Genomic DNA, 15370 nt, shown 5'->3' with positions numbered 1-15370 from the left:
GTGACAAAACTACCTGGAGGCAAGCCAGATTACAAGGACGCCACAAGGCTAGAAATCGCCACAAGGACGATTACAAGGCTAGAAAGGTTCATATGCCCTCCATACATGTTTCCAGGTAAGGCTCACTGAACAGAGCAACCTGGGGACACTGCACCTGCCACACTTTGTGCTGGATTCAAAACTGCAGAGGCCTCACCTCACCCCACTACCCCAAGCTTCACAAAAGACAGGGTGGATGCTAGCTCACGCAAAGTCAAGCCCTGAAAAGTCTCTTGTATTATGTCAGGTATTTTAAAGGGTGGTTTCATTAAGTGGAAAAAGATTCTACACACGGGCACTGCACCAATTCTATACATGCAACACTCTTACACTTGGCTGTTTTAAAAGTCCCTAGTTACTTTCACTGCAGAAACTCATTTATAATGTAAGGCAGATGACAGGGCATACATAATAGTGCTTTCAAGATTTTTTTTGTCATGTGACCTATTTAATATTAGATAACGCTGGGACTGCTTCCAAATGGAAAGTCCAAGCCACGTAGGGACATGGATTGATCATCGTGCTAAATCTGAATATTCTAAAATGGCATGTTCAAAGAAGTAAATGCTACAGGAGAACCACAGGCGAATGTGCTTCTTTCCCTTTCCCACCCGCTTCTAATTAACAGCCCAATCCTATCCGGGGCTTGTGCTGATGGATCTGTGCCAGCGACCTGTGTGATATGTTAGTGGCCTGAGGATCAGATACAGCTTCCCAAGCATTTCATTGCAAAGCACTGACAAAACATGAAACATCAAGCATGTGAAATTTGTAATTTTGCTCAATTATCCATTGCCCTTCATTGTGCAAAAATGGCATTCCAAAGCTGAAACTCTTCTGGCTAAAAGCCTCAAAGATTTGATCATACACATGGTGGGCCACAACCGGCTCAACTGCAGAGAAGTAGAATACCATATATTAAAAAAGCATCAATAAGAGTATAAGATGTACAGAGCTCCACAACTGTGCCAGCAGCAAACAGATGCATGATGTATAAACAACTTCTGAGAGCACATCACAAATCCAGTTGTCCAGGTTTGTACTGGGAACTGCCAGGGGTACTATGGGAGACACTCACAACTCCTTGTATCTGGTCTATGAATTCCTTAAAATAGTTGGAGTAGTAGAGGATTTGCTCTCCTTTGCAGTTGACTGGTCACTGCTTGATGCCTTCCCTACATCTGCTCTCTTCCTGGTTCCCATCTCAAATTTGCTGATGCTGCCTTCCAGCTAAAGATGTTTATGTATCTGTCATGGAGATCCCCTAAAACAGCGACTGTCAACCTTTTTCATCTCTTGGTAAACTTACAAGGTGCTAAAATTAAGGCACACCATCATTGCAAGTGGGGGGCTCGCATCATTAAAAAATGTCATTTTTTGACTATTAACAAGGCCACTGCCAGTGCAGGGGCTCACATTAACCCCCCCCCCAACTTGTGGACCATTCACAGCACACCAAAGGTCCGTGGCACACTGGTTGAAAATCACTGCTCTATAACCTCTAAGTTCTCCCTGCCAGTGCTCTCAATGCGCTCACGCCCTGTCCTTCAAGGTCATATCTGCAATCATGATATGCACCTTTGAGTTTAATAATTACAGTGGACAATAAGCAACATGCAGCATTGGGGAGCAACAAAGCCCTCAGCCTTCCTGCAGCATTCCAATGACAGCACCACTGTCCCCCACGTAGCTTACTGCTTTGTGCACAACTGCACCCATAGCCATTTAGCAAGTGCCCAAAGTTAGGACACAACAAAGTCCTCAGACATCCTATAGCTCTCCAACAATAGCACAAGCCACATTGTCCAGATGCAGCCTACTGCTCAGTACACAACTAGCCATATACTCCCGCAGTCTTTGAATGGTGGCCAGCCTACAGCCTCCTAGCAGTCATGAACTGAAGGATAGTATCAGGGCCTATATTGGATTCCCATGTTGAAGAAGTCTGCTTTGAGATGTTTCCACATGGTGCAGAGCTGGGCGATTGTGTGGCCGGACCCCTGCTGCTTGAACCCAGCTTGGATTCTGGACCAGTGCCTTATGAACTTTGTGAACTGGTACTCATAAGTAGAGTAAGGCAGGGGCTGATTGAACGGATTCAAATAAGGTCACAATTTCAGAGTGTTACAATACCATTCCAAATGGAGCCACTTAAAAAGTGGTCATAGGTCATAGGCTCAAAGCAGTTTCACTGCGGGAAACTGTGCATTACTAATAGCATTACAATTTACATGTAATATAAAAGAAAAAGAGCATCCAAGTTGTAAGTGCAATGCTTTCCTCTACCTGTTGTAAAGCCATCCAATAGCAACATCCTAATACCTGCAGATCACTGGGAGTATATTCAGCAGGAAATTAAGGAGAAGGGCTTCTTGCAAAAAGTCCTCAGTTGTGGTCCAGGTTGAAGTGGCTTACTGCAGGCTTCTTCGTTGGTGGTTTGGATGCAGCTCAGCTTTGTTTAATGTTATGTAAGCAGTTTTCAGCTGAAGCTGTCTTTTGCTGAACATGGGTATTCATCAAATATACAATGTTTGTTTTGCGCAGTGTGTCGCTTTATTTCAAAAACTATACACATGATGATACTTTACCATGTATCCCTATCCCATGTCTGCCCCCCATGCCTCCATACTGGGCAGCCTCTGCCCTCAGTTATCTCTTAAGATAACAGTTCTCAGTTATCTCTCAAGTGGCAGAAGCATCAGGATCCAGGTGGAAGTGCCCGGATCCTACGCACATCACACAAAGCTGCCAGCAAGTACAAGAGGTGAGCAAGAGCTGGTGCAGAACAAATGTATACTAATTAACAATTAATAGTTATACCATAACATTACATAAAAGGCCTATCTACATTAGGGCACAATTCTAACCCCTTATGTCAGTACTTTCCAGTATTGGCATAGCGGTGCCAATGGGACGAGTGCTGCATCCTGCAGTTGGGTGTCGCTCACGGAGGCCTCCTCAAAGTCAGGGAATGTTTGTTCCCTTACCTCAGAACTGCATTGCCCTTATGTCAGTGCTGGAAGGCACTGACTTAAGGGGTTAGGATTGCGCCCTTAGTCTCCTCTTCAAATGCAAGCCTGAAGTCAACCTGTATATTCCTAAGTCTTGCACTTGTTAGATCATGCTCTGATAAGTCATATTCACTGAGGGGTATTTCTGTGAATACCTCAGGGGTATTCACTGAGGGGTATTACTGTTAAATATTAAAATAAATGAATAAATAACGTTAGTGACGGTTCCTCCACCCTAGTGATGCCACTACATTTAGGCTGTGCCTTGTGATATTGTAATTTATTTCTGCATGGTCTGGTATGGGAGGAGGGCCATCATGGGAGTAACACAATAAGCTCTCACACTGGGTGACACAAACCCTAGTGACGGCAGCTGAGGTAAGAAACAACTAAGGTGGGAAGGATGGATCCCTATTTGTTAACAAGGAGATAACAAGGGTGATTCAGTCAAAGTTTTTATTGAACAGATAGAACAGCATCTGAAAAAAGAAACATGCAAATGGAGTTGCCAGTTATCTTTTCCCAGCATGGCTATTGTGCGATTGCACGTTATCCGACAAACAGCTAATTAACAAGTGAGGCAAGGCTGCATCAGTTGGTTCACTGCCTGCCTTGGAATTTGAAAAGCCACAGGGGCCTGACTGGAAGGAATAGGTCAGCAACCTTGCCAAGTAGCAGTTGTCACTGCAGGCAGGAGGGCTGTAGGCTTTCACTGGGACAGCTTCCTGTGAAGAACAAGGACAAAACACAGAGAGAGGAATAAGGAATGGAGAACAGCATCAGTCACACCTGTTCCCTGGCCTGAGATGCATAGTTGGTGTTTATGAAGGAGGGTGGTGTCATCAGAGTGTACACGCAGTTCAGCCCCGTTGGGTGCAAAAGCATGGCAGCTTGGAACATTATCTTTCTTTCTTTTTTTTTTTTTGGGGGGGGGGGTACAGTAGAACTCCACAGAGGACTAAAAAGGAATTCAGATGAGTGTCTGGCCAGCAGTGACAACGGTTGGAGTCTGTGGCATTCATCAAGAGAGACGAGGCACTCCCTGCTTAGCTGCTGTAAAAGGAAGGGATGGTCGGTGTAAGGGTAAAATTAGGTACTGAGTCTGAGCAATACATAAACTCAGTGGCTATCAAACAAGCTTGGCTTTAGCTGTTATAGGACATGGAGAGCTAAATCTAGAGTAAAGATTATAACTGATGAGAAAGCATTAGTCGTGACAAGAAGATGCAAGCACAGCTTGTGATCTTAGGGGGTTTCAACATGGTAATTAAACAGCTGAGCAAACATGTTTGCAATGGAGAATGTTGGAGAGAGGAAGTAGCATGCCTAACACCTGCCAGGGGTTAGTTGTGTCAGATCATGGTGTTCCAGAATGGGTCAATGCTTATGTTTTGTGGTATTACGATTTAGAGAATATGATTGGTTTGATGTTTTCCTATATATTATGCAGTCAATTGAATACTTAATGCTGATTGGACAAATAACCAATAAAAGCCATGTGTGAAAACTGTATTCCTTTGCAGCTTCCTGATTGACTCAGGCTGCAATCCTATCCACACTTTCCTGGTAATAAGCCCCCTTAAACACCATAAAACTTACTACTCAGATGTAGGATTCAGATCCTACTGCGTCCTATTCAGTATAGATTCCTACTCATAGGAATCCTACTCAGATCTGCATAGGATTGTGCTAACAATCTCTGTTGACTGTCCCCTTGTTTGGTACTCAGAGATCTCACTGTAATATTACAATGAATACATTTTTCACAGACTGTTCTTTGGATAATTTGGTTTCCCATTGATTGAAATTATTCGTCCATAGTTTATAGCAAAGTCATGTTTGACAATCTTGGGGTGTCCATATTGGAAGAGGGGGCTTAGAGATATGAGACAGGCATGCAGTATCAATGTGTAGCAGCATGGGATTCACCTCCTTTCCTTTGCTCACCTTGTTTCCCCTGTTCTGGAAGAGGTAGAGGTTCCATGTTTGTGTTTATATCTGGAGTCCTCCTGGGTAGAATACCTGCAATAGGAATTCTGAAAAGACAACTGTTTACACAATACCTGGACATGTACCAAGTTGTGAGGGACAAGAGGTTGCTTGTGCATAGTGAAGCCACTGTCCTTTCACTTTGGTTCCCATCACCAGTGCATTACTTTTAAATGTTTTTATCTGGTATGTGTTTAATGTTTTTTAAAATCTGTTTTTTGTTTTTTTACATGTTGTTAGCCGCCCTGGGTCCCTTTAGGGAGAAGGGCGGGATATAAATAAAGTTTATTATTATTATTATTATTGAAACGTAACTGCTATTTTGCTGCCTATTCTCCTGGTTTGGAGAGATCCTTCTTGAGCTCTTCACAAATCCCTTCTGGTCTTCACCACTCAGAAAAGTTTAGTGTCATCCACAAACTTGTCCACCTCCCTGCTTATCCCTGTTTCCAGGTCATTTATGAAGGTGTTGAAATGCACCAGTCCCAGGACAGATCCTTGAGGCACTCCACTTTCCACCTCTCTCCACTTTTTTTTGTCAATTGCCCATTGACAACCACTCTCTGTTTCCTGGTCCTCAACCAGTTCCCAATCCATGAGAGGATCTGCCCTCTTATTTCCTGACTGTGGAGTTTTCTCAACAGCTTTTAGTGAGGGACCATATCAAACACCTTCTGGCATTTAGTGAATCTGAGGAGACCCAGGGGAGGCCAGGCAGCCTAAGTAAAAAAGTGTTGTTGTTTTTAAGCTGTTGGGGCTATGTAACATGCTACATGCTATGGGCTGGCAAGGGATAGCATTGGTCTGCCTGTCTGCTATGAAACCAAGTATTTTTTTAAAACTTGCAATTTTTTTTAAGCTTAGGAATTTTCAGGGTTTTTTTTAAACACTGATTGTGGGCTGTTTATTCTCTGTCTCTTGATATAGATATAGATAGTAAGCATCACAAGAGGATCAATTCGCATTGATATTTGCAATTAAACTTTTTAAAAATCCAATCTAAATAATAACTTGGCCTTGCATTTGTTGTCCTGGGAGCTAAACATGATAATATTTAAATGCCTTCTATACTATTTCCACACTTGCTAGAAGCAACAGGAAATTTTTGCAGTCCAAGAGCTGAGACTATGATTAATCTGTCCCATAGTTATTATTTAAAAAAAAATAACATTCTATTGAAAACATTTGACAATCAAGTCTAATATTTTAAGAGGTTCATTTAAGAAATACATGGGTCTAGAAAGCTTTCTTCCTAGAAAAAATTTCCAGCTTGAGAATCAGACCACCACTTCAAATTACAGCCCATTTTTATGAACTAAAAAGCATTTTCTGACTCTAGAACAGCAATTTTTAACCAGTGTGCCATGAGAGATCCGCAGGTGTGTCACAGAAATTTGGAGCATAGCAGTTGAAAATGACTAAAAAACTCTTCCAGTCTGTGGCTCTGTTTCTAGGACAACTGTAGTAACATACTGCCTGTCCCTCTTCCTCCACTGGCTTAGCCAGCAGAGGGACAGAACCTGAAAGAGTCTCCTGGAAGCCAGAAGTGACATCACAAAAGGTGAAAACCATAGAGAGGACCATAGAGGTCAGTGTGCCATGAGAACAGAAGTGTTGAAAATTGCTGCTCTATGATTTCCTCATAGAAATTATGGGTTCTAAGTTTTGCAATCCAGGGGCTACTGTAGTTAGGGCTATCAGCCAGTGAAAGAAATCTTATTCAATTAACCGTAAGAGTGTTAACTAATTCATTTTGATTTAATCTGTATAAATTTGCATGTTTCAGAACAATCAATAATTCTGAAACAAGGCACACATTTGTTTTCAGATGATACATGCATGTGGTGAAGCAGACATGGTCTTAGAACAGGGATTCCTCCTCATGCCATCCAAAGTTTATGAAAGTATTTGTGTTACAAATAATATTTGTTAAAAAAAACCAGTCTGCTGCGTCAGGGGCAGCTTTTTATTTGATTAAAACATTAAAAAACTCAATCATAACAGAATTGCAATTAAACTTTGAAGATCTATCAAGGATAGCTAAGGCATGATTGGCACAGAAGATCACTACAAGAAAGAGTTCATTTTATTGCCTTACCTTAATCTTCTGTGTAGATGCTGTAATGGAATCCAGACTCTTCCATTACAAAACAGGAGAAATATTTGCATAAAAGCTTATTACGTGATGAATGACATCCCTTCCAGTAGACTGGTCTCACTGGATCCTCTGGACCCACTGAGAGTCAATCTAGTCACAGTTATAGCCACACTGGCTATGTATGTATGTGTACTTGGACACCTTCGATTGGGGGGCACTGTGGAATCAGACAAGATTCTTTACAGAGCAGGATTCTGCATTATGCCTATGCTGTCAGTATCTTATGGAAGCAAAATTTCCCCAAATAAACTCATGATAGATGTTGTTAAGATTGCCAAGAGCACTCATCAGGAAAGCCAGCTCCTGTTTATGGGGAAGGCATGCTGCACACAAGAAGTGAAGCACATTGGCAAAGCTTATATATGCAGAAATCACTATGGTTACAGCCTACACTCACTGAGCTTAAAATGAAACGCTTCATTTTGGAAAGCATTGCAATTCGCCAACTGCTTCAAACTATTCAGACGTGGTGACTACATTTTAAATGCAAAATAAACCCTTTGATTTAAAGTCACTTATTTTTAAATTAGGCCCTTTACAAAAGAGAGATCCTGCTATCGGTATATATATTTTACAAGCATTTTAAAGTCAAGAGACAAGCATTAGAAAATTTGCCATATAAACATCTCATTAGATGCTAATTTCAGCACTCAAGGGATGAACAGCTCCAAGTTACTGTCAACCGTACAATCCAAAATTCAGGACACATTTCGTGCTTAATGCTGAACAGGAAATGCTTGCTTTTCTGTAGAGTTTGAATGCCAAAAGTTCACAGCAGTATGGAAATGCTTTCACACATGTCCTGTTATTAATGTCCAAGTGGATGGTTATTATGGTCTGACTGGGAACAAAATGTTATGGGTGTTGCATTAACTGACCATCACTTGGAAAAATAAGGATGGAAACTTAGAAACAACATCTTAACACTTGAAGTACTTATTTCATATTTTCTATTTAAGCATCAGACTGGCCAGTTTTGCCACCTAAAGGAATCCCCAGAGTCAATTTGCTTAGCACGATTTTAATTATCACTTTAAACAGCCTTTAGAATGACGGTTTCAACACTGCTAACCGCTTTGTTTTACTAATACTTTTTCTGTTACTGTGCTACATTATTTCAATTGAGCAACAGTCTCTCCCAGTCATAAAAATCAGCCACTTCAAATAACCATTCTATCCCATTATCTTTGACACAGTAACAGATTTTTCTCTTCCTTTCCATATTATTAACATTTTCTACAGAAACGTGGATCCAGAGTGAAATAACTGAGGGTCCAATCCTATCCAATTTTCCACTGCTGGTGCAGTCGTGCCAATGGTGTGTGTGGTGCATCCTGTGGTTGGGAGGCCGTCACGGAGGCCTCCTCAAGATAAAGGAACTTTGTTCCCTTTCCTCAGGGCTGCATCGGTGCTGGAAATTTGGATAGGATTGGGCCCTTAGGATGTACTAAAATTAAGCATTTTAATTTCATGGGTGGCATTTAATCTCCATGCAACACTGCTTTTTCACATAGGTTTAGAAGTAACATGAAACTGTACCTCATAACTCCATCTTACAGACTTTGAAAGTGAAGTGAGAGACATGATGAGGATGGTTCCATAAGCACCTCACTGGATCTATATTTAGCTAATGAAGTGCCAATGGGATATACCACAATGGAATCTCTAGGTGGAAAAAGAATGCAGAGACATCAAATGAACTGAAGGATGCAGAGTACTCAGGCCTCACTTATCCATCTGCCTACTATCGATAGCTATGTAATACTTACCCATATTTTACACCAGCACAAAACCAAAGATAATCCACTAACAGCCCAGTTCTGTTCATGTTTACTCAGAAGTAATTCCTATCGAGTTCAATTGGACCTATGCAAGAGTAAGTGTGTAGAGGATTGTAACCCAAGAACCCTTCAGCAAGAAAAGTAGGAAGTTTCTGTGTCTAATCTAGTACACCAATGAGACTATTATTTGGGCTAGTTCACATTTACAGTGGCCTCACAAAAGTATTTGAAGAGCACATAGAGGCTGCTGCAAAGATAGCACATAAGCACCACTCACATTGGTGCCATTTGTGAGCAGCTACACCACCACTTGGAGGTGATATATATGACTGCTGTCATATGAATAATCATGGTTCTGAGCAACCACTTCATCTCTTGTGCGCACTCTGTTTCCTCAAATAAGACACCTTATTTTAAGTTGCCAGGTTTTAAATATGGTCAGTAGCATATAATTCATTCTTCTCCTATAAATATTTCCCTTGGCTTTCTCCAAGTCCAGATTTAATACTGCCATTGACGTGGCAAGTCAATATCTGGCTCACTGTTGCCTTGTCATCAGAAAGTGCTGAGATACAGCAAAATGAGGTCTTAACATTCCATCAGAAATCTACTGATATGGACAAGCTATGAAGAATCCTAGCAACAATCTGGAAATGAGGTAGTAGTTAAAGGAAAAATTCTGCTGAACTTGCATGCTCTGGGGTGGGGTAGAGGTGGAATAAGGGCAATAGTTGGGTGATGGAGGATAGCGAAGAGAGTTCATGTCATTACTGATGTCACAGGGAAGGGATCAGCAATTCAAAATAATGCAGTTAAGTAACAAAGGGCAGGGTCAGATCTGCAAAGGAAACCATGAGTGCAGACTTTGCAAAGTGTGTAATTATGTGCACAAGACTTCTGTCATTCGGAGGAAATTGCCTAACAAATTAAAGCTGCCTCTGCACACACTTCAGGCAACTTAATTTATAGTTTGATAAGGCAAGTAGAGTCTAACTATTCTAAATATTCAAGGAATGTTTTTTACAAAATTATGTTTTTAGTCTCAAAATGTGGATCCAATAAGAATTCAAGAGCAGAATCAAGCAGATGGCACCCATCAAAACGTGACTCGAACATATGCCAGAATCTATTCATCTTAACAGCCTAGATCTGGTCATCCAAAGTGAGTCCAAATAAGAAAGGTCTTGAAATGGTTCCAGCATTGTTCAAGCCTAGACTAACTAGTCATTAAAAGAATTACAGATCCCAGGAACATTTCAATATGTGTTCTTGTTATAGCTGAGAGTGCCATTTCAAGTTAAGAAGGGGGACAAGTTTCATAGGAAGGTTCAATGTACTGTTCTTTAGAATTTAAACATGGGAAAAAAGGCAACATATTTTAAAGAAAATATTTTGTGTTGCTTTTCATAATGACTGATAGGATGCTCCTGGAGGTCCAAAACACAGCTGAGTTCTGACTGCCTGGTGATACCCTTGATTTTTCATTTGAACTTCAACATTTATTTACTGCAAAGTCCAACTTGAACTTTGGGACCGCAGAAAGTCTTTCTGGGGACAAAGGGATGACAGCGACGCAATCCCCAGGATTGCACCACTGCCGGGGTCCGAGGGGGATTGTTTCTACTCACAATAGCAAGTGCTGGAATCCCAGGGGTGCAAGGAGCACAGTGGATGCCTCCACAGGGCTCCCCGAGCCTGTAAACAGTGAAAAAGTGTGATTGCAGACCACTTCCAGTCCTTGCATCCCCGGGACACCAGCATTTGCTATTGTGAATAAAAACAACCCCCCTCTAGCCCCGGCAGCAACACAATCCTGGGGATTGTGTCGCTGCTATCCTGCACACCCTGCCCCTTAAGGGGCCAGGGAGGAGTGCTTCTCATGTTGGTGGGTTGCAACCCACCAGTTTGGAAACCACTGCTTTACTGTATTATCAGGATATAGTCTCCATTTTTCCCATGAATGCTCCAAAGCAGCTAACAATAAATGATATACATATGAGGATACAAATAACACAAATCCTTTTTAAAAAACAAAAACAAAATAAACCACTTGTATAATAGGGAAGGGCTTGGATTCTACCCAGTAGGCTTTTCTACTGATATGAATCATGTGGTGGGCTTTGCAATTCAGTTTAGAAACACACAATGAGATGAGAAACAGAAAACAGAGCCTTGTGACACCTTCAAGGCTATTATACTGTATTTAATGCAGTATAGGCTTCCACAAAGTAGAGTCACAAAAATGAGATGAAAGTGTTGGGAACCTTCATGTGCTGGGAACCTGCATGAATAAACATGCACAAGCTGAAGTAAGACTTGTACGGAGGCTGATGTATAAAATGAAAAATACTGAGCCAGGACTTCATTGCAGTTTGTTATATTTTTGGCAGTGTATTTCAGCGACTGTCTTCTTTGCAGAGGGAGATGACAAACTATAAACCAGGATGTGATGGATCACAAAGAAGCGATGTCTGATCAAGCAGTTTGTGACATGTTAGAGCTTGTGAGACATCTGTTTTCACTTCATTTACATGACAGCCCAATGCTACATGATGCTGCAGTGTACCCCACTTTTGCTTCTGTCCCCGTCCCCCCCGTTCCCCTTCAGGAAACCTTGAGGGAGGGAGACCTGATTTGGGGTTCCATATTAATTGCTTCTGGGGATAGCATTTTTACTAAGATTGTTGGGTGTACAAATTATATCCACCACCACCCCATTGGGTTGTAAGGCTGCACTAGACCACCACAAATGCTGTTGCCTTTTTTTTTTTTATTTAAGTATAAGAGTTTGGTAATTCACATAGTGCTTCACACAGATGTCAGCAGATTTGTATACTGTGGAATTTCTTATGAATAATTAACAAATGTTGCATTTGAAAACAAGTTCTTGATGAAACTATTTTTAGGATGAGCCATCGTGAAAAGAAAACAATTTCACAGTTAGGGATTAATCATGCATCACCATATAGCCTATAACACTTGCATCAGAGCAAACTGGCTCCAACTTTCTCAGGTAGGATCTCAGGGCCGGAGCCGCCATGTGCGGTGTCCCCTTCCCTGGAACTCCCTCCGGCCGTGGCCAGAGCTCTCCCGGGCTCTGGCTCCGGCCAGAGGGGGTTTGAGGACAGGAGCCGCCATGCATGGTGTCCCCTTCCCTGGAACTCCCCCTGGCCATGACTACAGTGGCAGGTAGGTGGGAGATGGGGGAGCGACTGGGAGGCTTGGCTGGCTGGCCGGCAGGGAATGCTTTGTGGTAGAATGGTGTCTGGGGTGGGGGAAGGCAGGGCATGCTTTGTGATAGAATCAGGTAGCAGAGCAAGGGGGAAGACTCAGCTTTTTAAAGAAACAGGAGGTGATGTCACAAGTGACACCACTTCCTGTGTTCAGGTCACTTCTGGGTGCCACATTTGGAGTTCGGCCCATAAATCCAATGTGGCCCCCAGGATGAAATGAGTTTGACACCCCTGAACTAGGGGATGGGAAGGAGAGCTAGGGTTGGATCCAGTGGTAATGACACATGTGGGATCTTATCCCCTCTTTTTAAAAACACCTCTGCCCCTTTTTCCTCCTTGGACATCCACCATCAAAATAGGTGTGTATGTTTGAGGAGACTTATAAACCTTCCCAAGTCTTACATGGAGTTAAGTAGAAAGTATTTTCCACTTACTTTCCATTTGCCTTTGGGTTCCTCCCCCTATAGCATGCAGCACATACCTTTTTGGAGTGGCTGCATTGGCATTGGTGGCAGGAAACAGGGTTGAGATCACAGTAAGGTAAATAAGAAGGAAAGTTTAAAGGAAGATGAGGTTGGAGAAGCAAAGCAGACCACACAAAATTATATTTCCTGTGCAAAAGACCAAATGAAATGAAATGCACTGTCACATGGAAAGGAATGGATCCAGGAAGGCACTTTTCACAGAATTTTCTGTGATACAAAATCTTACCGAGTTTCAGTTCTAAAGCAAACATATGTACCTTTAAGAATTCAAGGAAACCTGTATGATACTAAACGCATTTCAAGTGCATGTGTGCACCAAGCATTGTCTAGTTGCTGAATGGAAAGTGTTACTGAATGGAAAGTGTTTTTGACTGGGTACCAGGGCATACTCTGAAATGATTGTACCAGCAGGGTTAAACTAGAAGTTTCCATTCCCATGCCAAGAACTACATCTCCATCTCATTGACTGAACCAAAGACAATGGCAATTCATCAGTCTTTTCCTCAGCAATATAAGAATGTACTTGCTGGACTGAAGCAAGGATTCATCTCGTCCAGCATTCAGTGAACAATGGCCAGAATGAAAGTCTTACCTGTAAAGCTTGGAAGGATGGAATGAAATGACAGACAGAAGTTCAAATCTCCTATATTCATTGGGGAAAATAGCCTATCCATGCCTTGATGTCTCCAGATTGGAACCGATATGAAGAAAAAACTGAACATCCTAAATTTTCATCCCGGGTAATAAGTACACGCTAATGCTATCCCAAAGAGTTTAACAATGTCTCTTTGTTTGGGATAGTGACCACCACCAGAAATAAAAATAAATATTTGGGAAAGTGCAGAAATCTCTTGGCATATCAGAAATCTCTTTGGGTGATAGGGTCCTTCTGAAAGTTTCACAGTGACTTGATTTCCATTTGCCCAGTACTGCAGCAACTCCCTGCTGACCGTTACATTTCACATTCAAGTAAGCACATCTCAATTCCATGTTGCCATAACTCAAGGAGATAGCTCCACCTAGAGGACAAATTTGTCTTTAAATTTTACCTTAAACTTTTAGAACATTCAGCAGACAGATGCAGCCAGCCCAACAAGAACAAAGAGATATTCTGCCAACCCAGAATTTCTCCAGTCTTGTCTTGTGAGATTCCCACAAGTTCAAGGCTTTGCTACAACCACACTAGCAAGCCACACTAAAATACTTTCCCAGACCTGCCACCTTTAGAACTTTCTTTTCCTGGACACGCCAATGACTAAGGCTACAATCCTATCCACACTTTCCTGGAAGTAAGCCCCATTGACTATAATGGGACTTACTTCTGAGTAGACACGCATAGGATTGGGCTCTAAATCTGGAATCTTTCACATGCAGAACATATACTGGGTCCACTGAGCTGCGGTCCACTCTATAAAATTGGATTTCTATCTGGTTTTTCACCCCATGGCTTTGTATGTGTACAAGCCATGTGTATTGGATGTGTATTTTATCTTCTCTAAAACGGTAATTTTGAGAGACCACCTACACATGATATCCCTCTTAAAAAAAAGCGGTATATAAATACTGTTAATAATAAATACTGTTAATAATATACATAGTGCATGACAAATGAAAAGCCTGCACTGCAGCGTAATACAAAGAAAGAATCTCAGACCATGACATGTCACTAGCAGCAGTCTTATGAATGGTTACTTAGACATAAGGGACAAACCACACACAACATTAGATGTGTTACATTCCCCAACATGCTTTTGTTTTCCTTAGGAAGCAGAAGCCAGATTGGGGATCCCTGCAGACTGGGACCACAGCAGGGTAGGGGCTTTAATCCAATTATCCTAATTCAGATCATGCCCCTCCATGTGTGTTATTTGTTAAGGGGAAAAGAAAGTTTAACAACAACAACAACAAACAACAAACCTTTATTAGGCATATAAAGAAAGTTTAAATTGGCACCAAAAAAACATAGTCTCACTGGGTTCAATGGGGCTTACTCCATAGTAAGTATGTTTAGGATTTCAGCCCAAGTGTTGCAATCGTGCATTGTTAGCTGTAATTAATGACTTCAGCAATGTTATGTCCGATAGGACTTCCATCAGCAATAAACAAGATGAGTCTGTTGAAAGAGTGTTTGTGAGTTTTCTCCACAGCTCATGAACGAGACAAAATCATGGAATTTTTTAAACCTCATGGGGCGAGCAAACAAACTTCACCATATTCATATGTGCACGCTATGGTTATGAATTTTAGCCAACCCCTTAGCCATAATTGTTTAAAAAAGAGAGGGAAGAATAATCCCAAACAGGAGTTTATACATAAACAGCTGGGAGATATCCCATAAACAGCTGGTGCAGCCTGCATCTCATTTGGAGTGATGTCCCTGACAGGGGCTCCACTTTCAGGTTCTGCAAGGGGAAAAGTATAGTAACTTCTCATTAAGTCGCTCCTCTCAAGGAATGTAGCCCTTTGCAAGTTTGTCACTGGAAACAGCAGCTGGCACCCAACTCGATGGACAGAGCTGTTCCTGTTGTAATTCCTGAGGAAAGCCTTAACACAAGTCTTTGCCAATTCATGAGCCAGAGTAAAGTGCACATCACTGAATCTCTTCTGCGTGTTTATATAGCCCAAAAGAGCACTCCCCTGGGTGCTATATTGGCAACCCAAAGCACAAAAACAA

This window comes from Tiliqua scincoides, chromosome 1 (assembly GCF_035046505.1).
Source record: "Tiliqua scincoides isolate rTilSci1 chromosome 1, rTilSci1.hap2, whole genome shotgun sequence".
Lineage (NCBI taxonomy): Eukaryota > Metazoa > Chordata > Lepidosauria > Squamata > Scincidae > Tiliqua > Tiliqua scincoides.
The sequence above is the reverse complement of the archived record's forward strand: the minus strand, read 5'-3'. Positions refer to the sequence as shown.